The sequence below is a fragment of the Camelus dromedarius genome, chromosome 7, assembly GCF_036321535.1.
Source record: "Camelus dromedarius isolate mCamDro1 chromosome 7, mCamDro1.pat, whole genome shotgun sequence".
NCBI classification, from domain to species: Eukaryota; Metazoa; Chordata; class Mammalia; order Artiodactyla; family Camelidae; genus Camelus; species Camelus dromedarius.
Window position 1 is genome coordinate 14,605,074 of NC_087442.1, and position 21,797 is coordinate 14,626,870.

Genomic DNA, 21,797 nt, shown 5'->3' on the forward strand with positions numbered 1-21,797 from the left:
GCCTGCAGGCCGCGGACCGGGCTTGGTCCGGGCTCGTGTCGGCTTTCCCAGAAAAGCAAACTGCACAGCCGGAGCCAAGGGTGGCTCCGTGGCCTCAGGTGTGTGCGGGCGGTAACTGCGGGTCCTGTCGGAGCTGCCGGGAGAGGATAGGCTGGGATTCGCCGAGCACAACCGAAGGCCTCAGAGAACCGCAGGTTCAGCCCGAGGTGCGGCCGCCGCAAACACTCTTCCCGGAGGAAGCCTGATCTCGCGGGATCTCAGTGTTCTACGGAGGCCGGCAGGGGAATTTGCGGGATGAGGGCCACCTGGGTGCTCGTGATGCTGGCAGTCTCTGGTCTCGGGCTTCTTTCGCAAAGACTGCAGCCCATACCACTCATCAAGCAGACCGCAGCCCTCGCCAGCGCCTTGTCTTACCCTCGCGACGGCGCCTCCCTTCAGGGACTGGCCAGGTGCAGGGAAACACCTCTAGTCCAAAACCTGTGCACGGGCAGGCCTGCCGGGAATCTGCTGGGGAGGCGAACTGGATATGCGCAGGCAGCAAATCCGGAGCCTTCCACATGGGCCTTTGGCGGGAAATCCCAGGGCCCCAGGTCAACCCGCCCGGGTCCAAGGATGCAGTGTGGTTCCATAGCACTTCCTTGGAGCCGGTTGTTCCTTCACCACCTGTGAGGTGGCCAGGGTTCATCCCAAGAGACCTATATCCAGTGAATTAGCCTTCAAAAACTGAAAGGGAAATGAGGACTCTCAGCCTTACAAACACTGAAGGAATTCATTACCAGCAGACATTTCCTGAGAGGAATGTAACAAAAATGACAGGAAAAAAAATAGATGGTTCTACAATAATACTTGGATACTTAATACCCAGTCTAAATAATGGACAGGACGACCAGACAGAAGGCAAGGAAGGAAACAGAGGGTTGGACAACACAATAAACCAACTAGAACTAGCACACATACATAAAACACTAATCTAAAACAGTACAATAACCATTCTTTTCAAGTGAAATGAAAGAAACTGGAAAATTTACAAGTGTGTGGAAATTAAACAACACATTATTAACCAATGTGTTAAAGAAGACATCACGAGAAAAATGAAAATACAAAATACCAAAAGTTACAGGATACAGCAAAAGGGGAAATTTGTAGTTATATATCAAAAAAAGTCTTAAAAAGCTACATAATGTATGATTCCAAGTAGATGACATTCGGGAAAAGGCAAAACTATAGAGATGATAATTGGGTCAGTGGTTGTCAGGCACTTGGAGGAGGGATGGAAAGTTGACTAGGTGAAGCACAGGAAATCTGGGAGGTAGTGAAACTGTTCTGTATGAGACTTGCGACGTTTACAAGACTCAAAATCTGCCACAAAGTGAACTTCACTCCAACTCAGCTTTGCTCCCAGATCTGGCCTCTGCATCAGCCAAAACTGGCCACAAACCATATGCAGCATTCATCCTGGACTTTGTGGGCTTGCTTGACTGCAATAATTGACATCTCTGACTCTACTCATCATAGTTTTAAAAACCCATTCTTCGAAACCCAGTATTCATGTTTCTATTTCTATTAAGTGGTTTTTAATTTCTCCTGACTTTTGCTGCAGATGCTTTTTCCTCTGAACCAAGGAAATAGCCCTTCATTATACCAACAAAAACCAAGAACTAGTTTTTTGAAAGGGTAAACAAAATTGACAAACCTCTTGCCAGGCTCACCAAGAAGAAAAGAGAGAGGACACAAATAAACAAAATAAGAAATGGAAACGGAGAAATTACAACCAACACCACAGAAATACAAAAAAAGAAAAAGAGAGAGAGAGAGAGAGAATACTATGAACTATGTGGCAAAAAATTGGACAACCTAGAAGAAATGGACAAGTTTCGAGAAACATACAATCCACCAAAACTGAATCAAGAAGAAATAGATAATTTGAACAGACTTATCACTAGAAGCGAAATAGAGTCAGCAATAAAAAAAATCTCCCTGCAAACAAAAGTCCAGGACCAGATGGCTTCACTGGTGAATTCTACCAAACATACAAAGAAGAACTCATACTGATCCTCCTTAAAATCTTCCAAAAGATTGAAGAGGAAGGGACACTCCCAAACTCATTCTATGAAGCCACCATCACCCTGATACCAAAACCAGACAAAGACACTACCAAAAAAGACCAATATCACTGATGAACATAGATGCAAAAATCCTCAATGAAATATTAGCAAACAGATTCCAACAACACATAAAAAAGATCATTCACTATGATCAAATTGGATTCATCCCAGGGACACAAGGATGGTTCAACATACGCAAATCAATCAATGTGGTACACCACATCAACAGAAGAAAAGACAAAAATCCCATGATCATCTCAATAGATGCAGAAAAAGCATTTGATAAAATTCAACACCCATTTAGAATAAAAAAGAAAAAAAAAAAAACTCTTACCAAAATGGGTATATAGAGGGAAGTTATCTCAATATAATAAAAGCTATTTATGACAAACCCACAGCCAACATAATACTCAACAGTGAAAAGTTGAAAGTCTTCCTGCTAAAATCTGGAACAAGACAAGGATGCCCACTCTCATCACTTCTATTCAACATAGTACCAGAACAATCAGAAAAGAAAAATAAATAAATCCAAATTGGAAGAGAAGAGGTGAAATTGTCATTATGTGAATGACATGATATTATATATAGAAAATCCTAAAGGCACCACATGAAAACTACTAGAGCTGATAAAAGAATTTGGCAAAGTAGCAGGATACAAGGTTAACATACAGAAATCAGTTGCATTTTCTTACCCTAACAATGAAATATCAGAAAAGGAAAGGAAAGAAACAATCCCTTTTAAAATCACATACAAAAAAATAAAATACTTAGGAATAAATCTGACCTAGGAGGTAAAAGATTTACACACAGTAAACTACAAAACATTGATTAAGGAAATTAAAGATGACTTAAAGAAATGGAAAGATATCCCATGCTCTTGGATTGGAAGAATCAGTATTGTTAAAATGGCCATACATCCAAAGCAATCTACAGATTTAATGCAATCCTTATCAAATTACCCAGGACATTTTTTCACAGAACTAGAACAAATAATCCTAAAATTTATCTGGAATCACAAAAGACCCAGAATTGCCAATGCAATACTGAAGAAAAAGAACAAAGGTGGAGGAATAACCCTACCAGACGTCAGACAATACTACAGATCTATTCAAACAGTATGATATTGGCATGAAACCAGACATATGGATCAATGGAACAGAACAGAGAGCCCAGAAATAAATCCACAGATATATGGTCAATTCCTTTTTGACAAAGGCAGCAAAAATATACAATGCAGAATGGATAGTCTCTTCAACAAGTGGTCTTGGGAAAACTCACAGCCAGATATAAATCAGTGAAGTTAGAACACTCCCTCACTTCATACACAAAAATAAACTCAAAATGGCTTAAATAGTTAAACATAAGACAAGACACTATAAACCTCCTAGAAGAAAACATAGGCAAAACATCTTCTAACATAAATCTTAACAATGTTCTCTTAGGGCAGTCTACCTAGGCAATAGAAATTAAAGCAAAAATAAATAAATGGTACCTAATTAAACTGATAAGCTTTTGCAAAGCAAAGGAAAACATAAGCAAAATAAAAAGAACATACAGAATGAGAGAAAAATTTGCCAATGATGTGACTGACAAGGGCTTAATTTCCAGAATATGTAAACAGCTCATACAACTTAATAAAAATAATAAACAACCCAACCCAAAAATAGGCAGAAGACCTAAACAAGCAATTCTCTAGTGAAGACATACAAATGGCCAATAGGCATACGAAAGAATGCTCAATATGGCTAATTACCAGAGAAATGCAAATCAAAACTACAATGAGGTATCACCTCACACCAGTTGGAATGGCCACCATTAAAAAGTCCAGAAATGATAAATCCTGGAGAGGGTGTGGAGAAAAGGGAACCCTCCTACACTATTGGTGGGAATGTAGTTTGGTGCAGCCATTATGGAAAACAGTATGGAGACTTCTCAAAAAACTAATAATAGGCTTACCATATGATCCAGTAATCCCACTCCTGGGCATATATCCAGAGGCAACCTTAATTCAAAAATATATATGCACCCCAATGTTCATAGCAGCACTATATACAACAGCCAAAACATGGAAACAACCTAAATGTCCATCAACAGATGACAGGATAAAGAAGATGTGGTATATTTATACAATGGAATACCACTCAGCCATAAAAAATAAATAATGCCATTTGTGGCAATATGGATGGACCTGGAGATCATCATTCTAAGTGAAGTAAGCCAGAAAGAGAAAGAAAAATACCATATGATATCACACATATGTGTATTCTTAAAAAAAAGCCACAAATGAACTCATTTACAAAATAAAACCAGACTCACAGACATAGAAAATAAATTTAGGATTACCAGAGGGGAAAGGGGATGGAAAGGGATAAATTGGGGGTTCGAGATTTGCAAATATAAAATAGATAAAAAACAAATTTCTTCTGTATAGCACAGGGAACTATATTCAGCATCTTGTAGTAACCTATAATGAAAAAGCATATGAAAATGAATACATGTATGTATATGTATGACAGAAACATTATGCTGTAAACCAGAAATTGACACAGCATTGTAAACTGACTATATGTCAATTAAAAAAAAAACATCATATGCTTTTGTCAGTAATGCCATATGTGTAATGTCTTTGAGGACAAGGCACAGGTCTTCACATGTTGCTTTGTCTGTATCTCTAAGGTAAGTGCTGCCCTGGATGAGCTAGTCTTGAAGCAGAATCTGAGGGTTCTTTTATTGAAGGAAATGTATATATTTAAAGGACTTGTTACTTCATAACATATATTTCCTTTCACATGGATCTAGTCTCAATTTAATGCAGTCTGGCCCAGATTTTAACATAGTATTTTAAGATGCTTTATTAATTTAACAAATGATAATAAAGTATTTATTAATTACCAAGCAGTGTTATAACCATTTAAAATCCTAGTTTTCTTTGCAAACTTCTGAGGCAGGCACTGTTATTGTTCTTACTTTTCAAATAGTAAATCAAGGCACAGAGAAGCTAAGTACCTTACCAAAGTTCCCACAGCCAATAAGTGAAAGTCCTAAGCTTTGAAACCAGGCAGTGTAACTAGAGTCAATGCTATTAGCCATTTCACCTAGCTAGCTCATTATGATTTTGTAAATAAATTTCATTGAGGTCTATTTAAGAATTTTAGTTTTATACAATAAAATGCACCCATGTTAATGTGCAGCTTGAAGATTTTTAATAAATATATGTTTCCATGTAGCCACCACATCAATAGGTTGTTTGGTGTTTCTGTCAACCTCTTCCAACCTCAACTCTCAGTCACAGGTAACCACTGATCTGTTTTTTGTCAATGCAGATTAGTTTTCCTTTTTCTAGAATTTTGTATAATGCAGTTGTACGGTACATGCTGATAATGTCTGGCTTGTTTTGCTCAGTGTAATGTGTGAAGTTAATCCATGTTGTTGCATGTATCAGTAGTTAACTCTTTCATCACTGAGTAATATCTCATTGAATGGATCTACTAAACGTTAACACATTCAACAATTGATGGATTTCCAATTGGGGCTATTAAGAATAAAGATGTTCTGAACACTTATATATAAACTTTTATGTGGGATACATATTTTTATTTAACTTAAGTAAATACCTAAGACTGAAAAACCTAGATCATGTGTAGATGTATGTCTAATTTATAAGAAGCTGCCAAACTGTTCTGCAAAGTGGTTGTACCATTTTATATTTTCACCAGTCCTTAGGATTGTCAGTCTTAATTTTAGCTCCACTCAAAAGTGGGCATGTAAATGGTATCTCACTGGGGTTTGAGTTTGCATTTCCTTGATAGGGCAAATGATGTTAAGTATTTTTTTCTATGCTTAATTGGTATTTACATATTTTCTGTGATGTGTCTGTTGAGATCTTTTGGCAATTTTTTATTAGGTTGACTAACTTCTGATTATTGAGTTAAACAGAATCTTTAATATCCTGGACCATGATCTTTGTCAGACACATATTCTGAAAATATCGCTCGCCCCCCTGTATCTGTAGATGTCGACCCATGGATACAGAAGGCCAACTGCTTTATACCATTTTATATAAGAGACCTGAGCATGGGCAGATTTTTGTATTGTGGGGGTCCTGGAACAAATCTCCCCACAGATACTGATGGATGACTGGATTTATTTGCATTGTCATGATTGAGTCATTATTTTTATGATGGCTTTCAAAGAGCACAATTTTACTTTTAATGAAATGCAGCAATCATAGTTTTAATAATAGTTTGTGCTATTTGTGTCCAATCTAAGAAATCTTTGCTTACTCCCAAGTAACAATGATTTTTCTCCTACTATTTTTCTAGAAATTTTATAGAATTTGCTTTTACATTTAGGTCTATGAGCCATTTTGAGTTAATTTTTCTCTATGGTGTCACAGTTTATTCCTTCCCATATGGATATTCAGTTCTTTCAGGATCATTTGTTGGAAAGACCATCTTTTCTCTACTGAAATATGTTTGGGTCCATTTGTGAATTGATTATTTTATTCTCCATTGACCCATAAGTCCATATTCATACAAGTACTAAGCAATAATTTTGATTATTTTTACTTTACAGCGGGACTTGATACTAAGCAGTGTAGGTCTTTCCAACTTTGTTCTTTATTTCTAAGACTGTTTTGCCTATTTGACAGATATATTTCCAAAGAAGATATACAGATGGCCAAGAGGCACATGAAAAAATGCTCAACATCACTAATTATCAGATAAATGCAAATCAAAACCACAATGAGCTATCCCTTCACATCTATCAAAAAGGTTATCATCAAAATGTCTACAAATAAGAAATGTTGGTACGGAAATGGAGAAAAGGCATCCCTAGTGCACTGTTGGTGGGACTGTAAGGTGATGTAGCCACTGTGGAAAACAGTGTGGAGTTTCCTCAAAAACTAAACATAGAACCACCATGTGATCCCACAATTCCACTGCTGGGTATATATCCAAAGAATGTGAAAACACTAATTCAAAAAGATACACGCACCCCAGTGTTCACAGCAGCAGCATTATTTACAAGATATGGTAGCAACCTAAGTTCCCAACAACAGATGAATGGGTAAAGAAGACGTGAGATATATATATATCTGAATGTTATTCAGCCATAAAAAGAATTGATTTCTGCCATTTGCAACAACTTGTTTGGACCTAGAAAGTATTATGCTTAGTGAAATAAGTCAGACAGAAAAAGATACTCTGTTATCACTTAAATGTGGAATCTAAAAAATATAAAAAAGAATGTATATAGCAAAATAGAAACACTCACTGATACAGAGAACAAACTAGTGGTTACCAGTGGGAAGGGGGGGAAGGGATGAGATAGGGGTGTGGGATTAAGAAACACAAATTACTGTGTATAAAATAAATAAGCAACAAGGATATATTGTACAGCATAGGCAAATATAGCCATTATTTTATAATAACTTTAAACGGAGTATAATCTATAAAAATACTGAATCACTATACTGAAATTAATATAATATTGTAAGTCAACAATACTTCATTAAAAAATTTAATGTTTTTAAAATGTTTTGCCTATTTCAAGATCCTTTGCACTGCTATAGAAATTTTGGTATCAGTTTGTTAATTTCTATAAAAAAGTGTCTTGAGATTGGGTTTGGATTATACTTAATCTATAAATAAATATGGAGAGAATTTAATCCTAACAATCTTAAACTTTCAAATCAATGAACATAATGAATCTCTCCCATTTCTTTAGTTGTTCTGTAACTTTTATCAGAAATGTTTGATGTTTTGCAGTGTATAAACGTTTAACATATTTTGTTAAATTTATCTCACAAAGTATTTCATGCTTCTGATGTGCATTTTTAATATTTTGTTTTCGCTTGTTCATTGCTAGAATATAGACGTAAGACTGATTTTTATAATTTGGACTTGCATACAGGTAAAGACACTTACTAGTTCTAGTAGCTTTTCTGTGTATTCCTGACATTTTCTATGTACATACTCATGTCATATGAGAATAAAGACAATTGTACTTCTTCCTCACCATTCTTTTTCTTTCTTTTTTTTTTGGCCTTATTGTACTGGCTAAGGTCTCCAGTACAATATTGAATAAAAATGGTAAGAGTGGAACAAGACTGCCTTGTTTCTCATCTTAGACGGAAAGCACCCACTTCCACTAAGTATCACGTTAGCTGGAGGCTTTCTGCAGCTGTGTCTAACCAGAACAAGGATATTTATTTATATTCTTAAGTTGCTGAGAATTATTACCATGAATGAGTGTTGAATTTTTTTCAAACACTTTTGCTATATATTTAATGTGTTCCTTTGGTTTTTCTAGTCAATCTGTTGATATGGTGAATTCTGTTGTTTGTCACGTGTAAAACAAAACTAGCCGTCCAGGGAAGGTCATCCAGTGTGATGTGTGGAATCATTTCTCCTACATTACTGGCATTGATTTGGCGATAACTGTTAAAGGCATCTGCATCCATGCTCATGAAGGATATTGTCTGTAGAATTTGTTTTCTTGCAGTGTGTAATCAAGCTCCTTTGGGTATTTCAGGTTTGGTTTTCTGGATGAGTCTAGGGGAGGCCATTGCCCAAGGCCTGCTCTTCAGCAATGGCAGTGGAGAACCTCGGTTTTAGCAGTTCTTGACAAGAAAGACAAGACTGAGGGGCTTGTGTCAAGCTACTTAGATTCATAAGACACCTAGAGAGTGCCAATTTACAACATTTCAAGGAGAAACTAGCAGGCATCGTAGGTTCCTCCCCAAATCCTTTCCACTCCTTCCTTTTGCAGGCAGAGTCTGTGGCTGTGTGACTACGGAAGCTGCCCTATTCTTCACTGGGCTTGGGGCCTCATTTACTTTAAGCCACATATGCCTGAAGCTCCCTGATACCATATTGAAGACACTCGGTTCACAAATGGAAGATGCAGAGTCAAAAGACGGAAAGATCTGGGTTCTTGAAGACTTTGAAACATTGACTTTACCAGCCTGTGTTGTTTGTGAGATAAATTCCTGAATTACTTAAATTCTTCTCAGTTGAGTTTTCTGTTTTCCTATCAAAAAACAAAAAACTCATTTAAAAAAAATTACCTGAAATTGAAGTAAGTTTTGTAATCTAGTCACAACAATCAAAAAATAAATTAAAAGTTTTTTTTTTTACTACCTTTGAAATATTCCAGAGAGAGAATGAGAAATGTATTTAATGGGACTTCCGTCAATCTGTGAGAGCATGATGAATTGTCCTTTTGCGTTCTAGGGATATTGAAGAACTCAGGGAGGTAATCAGGAATCTAAACACCCTGCCAAGTAGGCAAGTCAGGAGACACACTGGCAAATTTCTCATCAGGTCCCTTCACATTTTTTAGCTTCACGCTGATCACACTTTTCCTTGTATTTGTCGCTGCAGAATCAGCAGCCTCGTTTTCAAAACACCCTTAGGACATGTTATAATTTCTGTGATTTCAAATCACCTTGCATTAGTTATATTTTTGCCTGGTAACACCCATGCAGGAGGCTCATTAATTACCCCTGAAGAGGCTGGGAACTGGCAGAGAAGGCGAACATGAACAAGCCACAGTAACTGCTGACAGGAGCTTTTAGGGGCAGAGAGAGAATGAAAAGGCAAGGCTGGAGTTAGTTATTCTTCACAAGAAACAGGGACTGTTAGAAGAAGTCTGGACAGTGCATTAGGGCCACAGCCTCCTAACTGGGATCTCTGCCTCTACCCTTGCCCTCCTGTGGTCCAGCCAACATAGCAGAGAGCCCCTGTTAAATCACTGTCAGGTTCTGCCACCCTTAACGGCTTCCTACCTCGTTCAGGATAAAAGTGGAATTCCTTACGACAGACAAAGGCCTTGCATGATCTGGCCTGTTACTTTCCTCACCTCGATGTCTACCTTCGCTCACCACGATCCTGGTTCCTGCCGAGTGACCTCTGCACCACCGGTCCTTTATCATATCAGGGAAGGTCAGACCTCAGGGCTTTTGCATTGCTGATCCCTTTGCCTGGAGGTCCATCTCCCAGATATTTACTTAACCAGCTCCCTCAACTCTTTTAAGCCTTTACTCACATTTCCCCCAGGAAGTCTTTCCTCCCCCAACCTGACACTGTCATATTCCTTCATTGTCTTATTTTTCCCATGGCACTTATCAATAATCTTAAAAAAAATTTAACTAATGAATTAATTAATTTCATTTGCTTGTTTAAAAATGTAAGCTACATGAGAGTGGGATTGTCTCATTTTCTGTTCACAGCTCTATTCACTCAAAACCTTAAGTGCTCAAAGAATGTTATGTAAATAAATGAAATTGTTTGAAATCTTAAATCAGCAGACCCATGACTGTGCCATAGGAAGAAGCCTGAATTTGAAGTTGCACATTTTAGGGAGAGGGTATAGCTCAGCAGTAGAGCACATGCATAACATGGACAAGGTCCTGGGTTCAATCCCCAGTACCTCCATTAAAAGTGCATAAATAAACCTAATTACCTCCCCCCAATAAAAAAATGAAGTTGCACATTTCAGCGTGCTTTAGAAAACAGCTTCTTAAACTCTAGTGTGCATGCTGGTTGACTAATCTCAATTTTACAGATTTTTATTTCTCAAAAAAATCCTCTTTAAGTTTCCTTTATATCTTTAAAATACAATGGTTAAAACTGGTTAGTATGATCCCTTCTGACCGTTAAAATTTCTCATTAAGAACCTGGGCAGCATGGTGGTGATGGTTGCAGATCAATGTGAGTCTACATAATGCCACAGAGCTGTACACTTAAAAGTCATTATAGAACAACTATATGGCAAAAAACTGGACAACCTAGAAGAAATGGACAAGTTTCGAGAAACATACAATCCACCAAAACTGAGTCAAGAAGAAACAGATAATTTGAACAGACTGATCACTAGAAGTGAAATAGAATCAGCAATAAAAAACCTCCCTGCAAACAAAAGCCCAGGAGCAGAGATAGCTTCACTGGGGAATTCTATCAAACATATAAAGAAGAACTCATACTTATCCTTCTCAAACTCTTCCAAAAGATTGAAAAGGAAGGGACACTCCCAAACTCATTCTATGAAGCCACCATCACCCTGATACCAAAACCAGACAAAGACACTACCAAAAAAGACAATTATAGGCCAATATCACTGATGAATATAGATGCAAAAATCCTCAACAAAATATTAGCAAACAGATTCCAACAACACATAAAAAAGATCATACACTATGATCGAGTTGGATTCATCTCAGGGTCACAAGAACGGTTCAACATATGCAAATCAATCAACGTCAGCAAAAGAAAGGACAAAAATCCCATGATCATCTCAATAGATGCAGAAAAAGCATTTGATAAAATTCAACACCCATTTATCATAAAAACTCTTACCAAAGTGGTTACAGAGGGAACACATTTCAACATAATAAAAGCTATTTATGACAAACCCACAGCCAACATAATACTCAACAGTGAAAAGTTGAAAGCCTTCCTGCTAAAATCTGGAATGAGACAAGGATGCCCACTCTCACCACTTCTATTCAGCATAGTACCAGAAGTCTTAGCTATAGCAATCAAAAAAGAAAAATAAATAAAATAAATCCAAATTGGAAGAGAAGAGGTAAAATTGCCACTGTATGCAGATGATAGGATACTATATATGGAAAACCCTTAAGACTCCACACAAAATCTACTAGAGCTGATAAAAGAATTTGGCAAGGTAGCAGTATACAAGATTAACATACAGAGATCAATTGCATTTCTTTACATTAACAATGAAATATCAGAAAAGGAAAGTAAAGAAACAATCCCTTTTAAAATCACATCCAAAAAAATAAAATACTTAGGAATAAATCTGGCCAAGGAAATGAAAGACATACACGGAGAACTACAAAACATTGATTAAGGAAATTAAAGATGACTTAAAGAAATAGAAAGATACCCCATGTTCTTGGATTGGAAGAATCAATATTGACATATCCAGAGGGAACTCTAATTCAAAGAGGTACATGCACCCCAGTGTTCACAGTAGCACTATTTACAATAGCTGAAACATGGAAACAACCTAAATGTCCATCAACAGATGATTGGATAAAGAAGTTGTGGTATATTTATACAACGGAATACTACTCAGCCATAAAAAAGAATAAAATAATGTCATTTGCAGCAACATGGATGGACCCAGAGATCATCACTTGAAATGAAGTAAGCCAGAAAGAGAAAGAAAAATACCATACGATATTACTCATATGTGTGAAAAAAAAAAGACAAATGAACTTAGTTACAAAACAGAAACAGACACATAGACATTGAAAATAAACTCATGGTTACCAGGGGGAAAAGGGGTGGGATGGGATAAATTGGAAGTTTGAGATTTGCAGATACTAACTACTGTATATAAAATAGATGAACAACAAGGTTCTTTTGTACAGCACAGGCAACTATATTCAGTATCTTATAGTAACCTATAAGGAAAAAGAACATGAAAAGGAATATATGTATGTATATGTATGACTGAAACATTATACTGTACACTAGAAATTGACTCAACATTGTAAACTGACTATACTTCAATAAAAAGGGGTAAAATATATACACATATCAAATCATCACATTGTATACGTTAAACTTACACAATGCTATATATAAATTATAACTCAATAAAGCTGGAAAAAAGTCATTGTATATTTTACCACAATGTAAAAGGTAAAAATAAATAAAAATACAAAAAGAAAAAATACAATGGTTAATCATGTTTGTCAGGGTTTCTTAGTCTTGGCTCCATTAACATTTCAAGCCAAATAATTCTTTGTCATGGGGGACTGTCCTGTGCATTTTAGGATGTTTAGCAGTATCCCTGACCTCTACTCACTAGATGCCAGTCACAACCCCCTCCTGCAAGCTGTGACAGCCAAAAATATCTCCAGTCATTGTCAAATGTCCACTTGATGGCAAAATTTCCCCTGGTTGGAAACCACTGATGTAAATAATTTTCATATAGTCTTATTTAAATAAAGGGTTATGTTTTTGATATAATATATGTAATGGAGTGGAAATCATGGAGACCTCATGTTTAATGTATCAGCCCTATAGATAAGTACCATAGTAACTGGTAGCAACATAGTACATTTGCAGATGTTAAGATAAAGTTCAGGAAGATACAGAAAATGGGTAATACCTTGTTTAATGGCCTGGAAATTTCACCCCTATGGAGTGATGATGAATATTGAGAAGTCTCATAAAGGGTCTGGGAAAAATAATAATAATAAATGATAATGTGCACTCCACAATTTATACAGGTAAAATCAAATGAAAACAAACATTGGTTTACTTCACTGGGTAAATGAAACCACAAAAGGGAAACAGGCAACCTGAAGTCTGCGTGTAGAAGGAAGATAGTTCCTTATTCATTTATTTCCTTTGAGGATGGTATGTGGTGTGTATATGGAGGGTTTGGTTATAGGGATAGGCTGGAGGTGTCTAAGTGAGTTTCTGATGCCTCTTCTTTTGAAAAAATTGATGGATGGATCTATTAAATGCTCTACTTGTAGAGACACCTCTTTGTCCCCACCAGCCCCTTCATGGTGCACTTGTCCACGTCGCAGTCAGTCTAAGAGCCCAGAGTCCCTAAGAACTACTTTCCACAAACAATGTTACTTATTTGGGGAGTTAGGTAGAGTTCAAAGTAAATATAAATTTTAAGGGTTGTAGAAGGCACATAATAGATATTTATCAAATTGAATTGAAAGGATGTAAACTAAGAACTACAGAAATGGAAGTTACATTTTGCAACCACATCTGGGGTGGATGCCATCAAATGATGAGCTGGAAGGAAGGAAAAGGAGCAAGACCAGGAGCAGGAAACAACTGCTGAGTGGAGAAGAATCTCAAATTTTCCTTTCCAAGAATGTTTAGGTTAACTTGTTTTATACTTAATCATCTTAACTAATAATTTTATCTCATCTATATCACAAGTATTCACCTATGTGTTATGTAAACAATCTTAGGTATATTGCCTTAGCTTCTTTCCTCATTTGAACAAAAGGGAAATTCCAGAAAGCCACGGAAGCCCAGCTTTTGTGTTTTACAAACCTCGGAGATTGAGCTATGTTGATTAATCTCCTAAATTCTTGGGTGTCAAAGGCGTGTCACGAACTAGGTCACTAAAGTCACCAAGGAAGCCAGAAAAGGAAAGAACCCCCTAAAGGAAAGTAGTATTTAATTGGGAACTTTGAGACGTCTGTCACTCTCTGTGACAAGTGCAAAAAAAGTCCTTTGTACATTTTGTGACGCGCAGGTGGGAAGAGACTGACAGCCGAAGTGACTGGTGCTGGGCCGGAGGGAGGGCGTTTGGGGGTAGGGACAAATGCCTGATTTTTTGAAGACCGTGCTTTATTACCCTGAATATCATTGAAAAAATCGCCTGGGGCCAAAATTGTAGCCTAAAATACCATCAATTGTCCATTTCAGATGTCCCACAAGATAAACTGGGGTGTGTACTCACCTAATGAACAGGTCGTGCACAAAGTTTGGAAAAGAAATCTATATTGCTTCGGTCTCTGCTAAAAACGGAACAGTGTTTCCTCCTCTGGCCTCTGGGTTCGAATCCGCGTGCTGGCTCGGGTGGGGAGAGACCGCCCCCGGAGAATCCTGCTTCTAATAAGCTTTCCAATCAGCTCGCGAGGGAAGGGCGCGCTCCCCCCTCGCCAGCCCGCGTCCTCTCCCTGCCCGCTCCCCTCATCCTTCCCAGTCTCCATTTCCCTTCCGCTCCCTCCCAGTCAGGGCGTGCTTGAGTCCCAGGCAGGATCGGGTTCCCCGCCTTGCATTCCGAAAATCCCGCCAAGGGAGCCGCAGAGCAGAGGAAAATCCAAAGTGGAGAGAGGGGAATAAAGAGACCAGCGAGTCACCGCGCAGGGACGGAGGGAGCAGCCTCCGCCTCGGGCAGCAGCAACTCGGGTACCTGGACTCCGGGCAGAAAACCTCGCCCCAATCAACAAAGGCAGCCTGAGCGCGCACGGCACATTTGCAACTTCAAGTAAGTGAAAGGGAAGGCACGATTCCTCCGAGGTGTCCCCAGTCGACTTTCCCTGCATCCTCTGTCCCTTTTCTGGATGCCAGCGGATGATCGTGGTACGAGTGGGAGAGGCAGCTGGTGTCTTTGCTGGTAGGGCTGCTTTCAAAACGGATTTACTCCAGAGGCATATTTTGTGGGAGTCAGGTCAGGATAGCCAGGGTGCCCTTAGATGGGTGGAAGGAAAGAAGATTTTGTGATGTTATGCGTGCATTTGGACTGTGTTCTTGCTTCCAGGTGGAGAACGTGCAGGGGTTTTGCTCTTTGTCAAACCTGAGTTGGTAGGTGTGCCCATGGCTAGGGAGAGAAGAGAGAGAAAGTAAGGCAGCCTGAGCAAGCAGGGCTCATTTTCCATCCTTCCTCCGCACCCCGGATTGCCCCAGGGCTTGCCGCTGCTGTGTCTTAGCTGGCATTTCAAGGTACCAAGAAGGGGCTTGTTCCTCCCAGCGACTGCTGACACTGAGCATCCCTCGCAGGGCATCTGGTGCTCCTTGTCCTGCCTTCCAGCCCAGGAGTGGTTCTAGAAATGGTTACGTCCAAAGTTTAAAAAACACAGTTTGAATCCCATTTCTCATTTGGACGGTCATTTTCATAACTTCCCTGTACATAGGCACTTGAACTTTTAATTTCACTCACACAAAGCTGGGCTATATTTATTACTAATCTGCTAGATACTGGTTTTTGAGTTGATGTTTCTAATAAGTTAAAATATTTTTAAAGGGAGGAATGTATTCAATTCCTTCTCTTCCCTACTTAACACACAGAACAAAAACTTTCTCTCTCACCACACACATACACACACAGACACATATACACACCTTTTTGCTTAACATAATACACACACACAAACACAAGAACACACACTAAGTTTATATACACTCCATTGTTCTCTCTCCCTTACCTCTGTTAACAGCTGCTTTATAAGTTTCGGGCATACGCTGAAAAAAATAGGAGTGGCATGTGGGGAGAGGGTTGGCCATGAGCAGGGAGAATGAACAATTTGAGAGAAATCAAAGTTCCAATCCTTCAACATCTTTCATCTTTATCTTGAGGGTTATTTAGGCATTTTGCTTTAACAGCTTGAGAAACTGAGAAAGATGTATGTGTGTGGGTGTGTGTGTGTGTCTGTGTGTCTGTGTGTTTGTGTGTGTGTGTGTGTGTGTGTGTGTTGGAGAAAAGGGCTTGGGAGGAGATCCAGGAACCCTGAAGGAGAGCTTTTGAACTAATAACATAATGAAGGAATTTCATGATCTCAGACCAACGTGGAGTTGATGAAACAGTAGAGCCCGTTTTAGCCCCCGGGTCATCTGGGGATGAACTGGTATCTAGGAACATTGAAAGGTAATGGTAGTGAAACAAAAGAGGTGTTTCCAGCATAGAAAATAAAGCTTGTATTTTCCATCTTCATTTTGTTCCTTTTTAAGTAAGTTATGTACTCTAAAGAGCAAATCATTAAAAAAAATATATATATATTCCAGTTAAATTCAAAGGAAATTAGAGTGGATATTATCTTTTTTTCCTTTGGGACATGAGTTATTTCAGAGGTGGCAATATTTATGCTTTCTTATTTAAGTTAGAGGATGAGCTTTTAAAAAATTATTTTATTAAAAAAAAAAAAGCCCTAATGCCATTACTTCGTGCTTTGAGAAACTTCGGCGCTTTGAATTTTCTAATTGTATTTTGAATCTGTAGAAGGTGATCTTTCCTCTCCTACTCATCCCAGGCCCCTTGTATGACTTTTTTTTTCCTCATTTAGCAAAAGGTCTAAGGAACACCCACCTGAAGCCAAATGTAACGCATTAAGTGCTGTGTTCCGGCTGTTTGCTTGTGGGTAAGAATGTGTTATATTTTCAAAGCTAGAGTTGTGAGAGTTGTGACTTTTTATTACCTGACTTTTCAATAGGGTATCATAGAGAATGAGATAATATCATATACTTAAGAATATAGGTAGTATAATATATTATGTATATAATACATAATTCTATGGTTTCCTAGATCTCTTTTCATGATATTGGGAATAATAAATTTACTAATTTATTGACATTTTCCATGTACCTCACTTGGTCTTCACATACAGCAATATGCAGCTGAACTATATTTTTTCAACGAACATTTTTGGTGTTCTTACTCTAGTAAAGCTAGTGCCCTGGTTTGAATTTTCACAGAACGTGATCATTGGAAATTACTTGAGAGAAATAAGGTGCCCAAATAGTGTAACCACTTTTGCCAATAAAATCAATCTTGGAAGTTAAATCTTTTGAATTTAAATAGTTTTTTCCTTTTGAGCTACTCTTGCTTTCTTATTTAAATGACATTCTCACATGAATCTTGATCCTATTCCTGTTTGCCATGTGGTGTTTTGTTACTATTCAAAATTTTCTCAGCAGACTAAGTTTGGTTGACATGTTCAAAATGGTGTATGAGTTAGTGGTAGATTGAGGGCCAGTAGTTAGAATTCAGATTGTAAATTCCAGTTCTCCAAATGCTTACACTTTTTTAACATGGTGACGGAGTGAAAAGGGGAGTTGTCCTTGACTTCCCTCCTAAAGGTAATGCCCAAACTAACCACCCAGGGTGATCAGGGAGCAAGCATGTTTAGCCCTGAGTGCACAGCAGTCCGGTTTAAAGGGTCATTGGTTTACCCTGAAGCATCAGGTGAGTCAGGGCTTGTCAACCACCCTCGTCCCCACGGTTGGATGCTGAGCGGAGCTTCTCTAAGGGTGAGCAGTGTTGCCTCTTCTGGTTGCAGTTCTGATGAATAACCAGAGACCTTTTGTTTCCTCTTGGCACGAGACCATGTCACTGCCCTAGGGTAAAATAATATTCAGATATGGGGCTTCTCTTTACGAGCTGGGCCTACTTTTTTCCATCCAGAGTCAGTTGGCTTGAGTGGAATTCGGGCCATGGCCTCACTCTGGAAAGTTGTTCTCCATTCCTGATGTTTATGGCCAATCCAAGTTTCCATCCACTGGGCCATTTTTCCATGCATTTCATGCCAGGCTTGTATGTGGCATAGTTTTCCAGGTGTCATACGATCTCCTCTAGATTGTCAATATAATAAGCCTTTTGTTCCTCTCTCTTTTAGTATTTGGTAAATGAGAAGCTAAGATTTCTGTGGTTTAAAAGGATAACTATAATGTAACATTATCAGATGGCATTATAATTACGGTAATACTGTAGATTTGATTATGTAGATCATATTCAGCACAAAGCCCTATTTCTTCAAGGTAGGCAGGGAATACAGTGAATAGCTCATGCTTGAGATACTTTTTAATCATTTAATTTCTTCTGCTGGGCTTTATTTTGGAGCCATTTCTTTACAGTAGGTTTAGATAAAGTAACATTTCAAATAAAAAATCATCATAATGAGTTTCCTAAAAGCAGAATTCTTAGATTCTTAAACTTCATACTTAGTGAAAGAAGTATCATAGTAACTGACACTTGGGCTCTTAATTCTAAGAACTGTGTTAGTAAAAAAGCAAAACGTCAGTGAGGAGGGTATACATAGCTCAGTGGTAGAGTGCGTGCTTAGAATGCACAAGGTCCTGGGTTCAATCCCTGGTACCTCCATTAAATTAAATAAAATAATGAATAAATAAATAAATAAGCCTAATTACCCCCCACCCCAAAACAAAAATAATAACAATAAAAAACATCATTTTAAGGCACAAATAGCACTGTTTCTCTCACCTTTTATTCCCACTGGTTCCAACTCTAATGCTTACCTATTTCCTCCTCTTGCTTTCATTTTTCCCTTTTATTGATCCAGTTGCCATTGTTTCCCATCCAACAAGCCCCATAATGTCCTGCCCAGTTCCTTTCCCCCACCTGTGATGGCATGTACACCGGGACATATGTATCAGAAATGTTTAGCCACATCTTGGAATGTATGGAAGGCTGGACCTTGCAAGCTGAAATTTTCAGTTTTCTGACCTGATTCCCTCAAATCTATTCTCAGGGCCAATGTACTCATTTTTCCTTTTTGACTCAGATCCGAGTCAGAGGATCAGCTTACTCTTCCATCACTAGGATACTACGGTCACTTCCATCATCACTCTCCACTCAGCTGCTCATCTTCAGTGAGGAGTGGGGCTGGATTTCTCATCTCCACCTCACCCTCCCAGGTCCTACCTCAGTAATCAGTGTTTCTTGCCACTGTGGCAAGTCAACCAAACAACAGTAAACGGTATTTGTTCTGTGTAGGCCAGATGCCCAGTGCCGTCCTGGACAATGTAGAACAGATGAGAAACACAACACAGTTTCCTTTTTCCCTAGGGCTCACAGGTTTACAATTCCAAGCACTTTGCATGTGTGAATGGTGCTAACTTGTGAAATCCTTTACTAGAAATTCACTCAAAGAGCTCTCAAACAATGAAGATCCATGATGCTCCCAACCATCTCTGGAAGAAACACCTTAGAAGTTGCAGTTTACTTCATCAGACCAGTGGCTTCTCATCATTCTGCCTTTTCTTTGCGATGAAGCAGCATTGCCCGCTAACACTGCCTTCTTATAATTATCTTTATGTAACCTCCTTGACATATTATTATCTCAATTTTTGTCCAACTTCTTTGTCCACTCTTCTCACCATTTTCCCCCTCAACTTGCAAATGTGGACATTCATTTCCAAATATTTCAATTCTTTCCCTCTCCCTCCCACATCTCTCCCTCTCCTTCTCTTCCCCTCCCCCCTCTCCAAATGCTTCAACATTGATCATGACTCTTCTTTGAGTTCCTCCTCCAATTTTAATTGAGAAAACTCTCAAATCTCTCCATTCGCTATTGAGTTTTAGTCTCACATTTTAAACCGTTTTTGAACCAACACTGAAGGGAATGATTTGAGTACAGCCCTACTAGGGGGAGGAGATTGCAGTAAAGGGCTTCTCGCTTTTTTATTTTTATCCCAGATGGACTTCTACCGACATTGGCTGCCCAGTTAGATGTCAGGTGTTGTGATAGGAGATACAAAGATAAATACATGTCTTCAAGCAGCTTTTGGTCTCCTCAATGTATATGTGAGTAATTAGGTTGAAACACAACTTACAACACAGAGTAAGGTGTGTATGTACAAGATTTTTTGTCTTAAGCAGTTCTAGCCACAAAAAGACAAAAAAATTTATGACAGAAAGGAACGTAATTCATAAAAGGCTAAATGGAGAAAGTAATATTTATTTCTAAAGCATCACTGTCTTTGTTTCTTTACTGTTGTTTAATTTAGGAGAGAAATTGAGCTCTCATTTCCTTCGTAGAATCATTTCACATTTGCTATGTAATAGAGCAGAAAAAAATGATTGAAAGTGACATCTTAAAAACTCAGTCTGAGCTACTTAGAATAAATATAATTTTAAAGGCATGACACCTTGCCCTAGATGTTCTTCTCAAGAAAATTTACATGAGTTATGAGATGACTGTCCTTCAGTGAAACTGTAGACATGGAGGGAGAGAGGGCAAATCCTCTAACGTCAGCTGTGGAACTTGGGTGAAACTGTGCATGAGTCTGAGATTAGAAGCGCCGAGGGAGGGCTTTCCCGGGCACAGCCTCCCTTTAGCAGGTGCTCTAATTCTCCCCACCTCTTTTCTTCCCAGCTCCTCCCTCACCCCTCCAGTGGCTTCAGCTCCTTTCCCGGCATCATTAACACTGGAAGCCCACATCTTTTACCTCTTGCAATTACTCACCGTTACCACCAGCTCCACTCCACTCACACCATGCAGCCCTTGAAGGCAGGGGCTCTCTCATTCATCTCCAGAACTCTGGAATATCTAGAATAAGACCGTTGAAATGCCCAATTAATGTCCGGTGAAAGAGTGAAAAAGTAAGTAAATGACTCTGAATACCATTCTCTCTGCTCCTCGTGCTCCAGTGACCTTGACTGTCTTCTCTACTCAGTCCCCTTAAACATCACCTGGCACCAGTTTCTTGTTTAAACCCAAGCACCCCAGGCTCAAACCTGAACCTCGAGAAGAAGCCTCTCCTCTCATTTCTTTACCTCCTTTATTGCAAACGTCATACAGTCCTCCCAGTTCTCTGGAGTGTCTTCCTGGTCAGATTTCACCTTGTTCATTTTCAGACCTCCAGCCTTGCATGTTCTCTGACTCACGACTGCCTTTGTAATGGAGAGAGGAACCTTTCCTCCTCTTTAACAAACTGTTATTCAGAGCCATGAGACTGAGCACTTGGAACATGATTTTCATCAGAACTTCAATGTGGCTATACGGCCTTTGCTTTTCAGAACTAATAACATTTATTTTTTCAGCATATTTTCATAACAATTCTACTTAGGTAGGCTGAGTAGGATTTTTTTTAATTGATAAGGACACAAATTTAAAGAGGTTAAGATGACCCCACTGAATGCTACGCAGGAATTAAAACAGAGATCTTAAATTTCTTAGTTTGGGTATTTTTTTCTCCTCTATAATATAATGCCATCTCTTCCTTGGCTGATTAATTTTATTTTTCAGTTGCCTTTCTCATCAAACTTAAACTCCATGTATGTACAGTGAGTGGCCAAACCCCAGGGTAGTGGTTTCCCATGTTCAGTCTTGATCAGAATAACTAGAGTCATGTCTTAGCATCCAGATGCTTGGGGCCCATCTCCAGAGATTCTGATTTGAGACGTGGAATCAAGGAACCTGGACACGTGACAGGCCACCTG

At 38.7% G+C, this 21,797-nt stretch overlaps 1 protein-coding gene across 2 annotated transcripts in view; it reads left to right on the forward strand.

The window, feature by feature from the left end:
- The first annotated feature begins 14,816 nt into the window (after positions 1-14,816).
- The window catches only part of PTN (pleiotrophin), an 87,220-nt gene continuing 80,239 nt past the window's right edge, over positions 14,817-21,797 (forward strand). Inside the window, exon 1 of one of the 2 annotated variants that reach the window (XM_010983165.3) lies at positions 14,817-15,110. The gene's annotated coding sequence lies outside the window, so the exon portion shown is untranslated. The remainder of the gene's footprint in view (positions 15,111-21,797) is intronic. The other variant, XM_010983164.3, reaches the window with a different exon arrangement.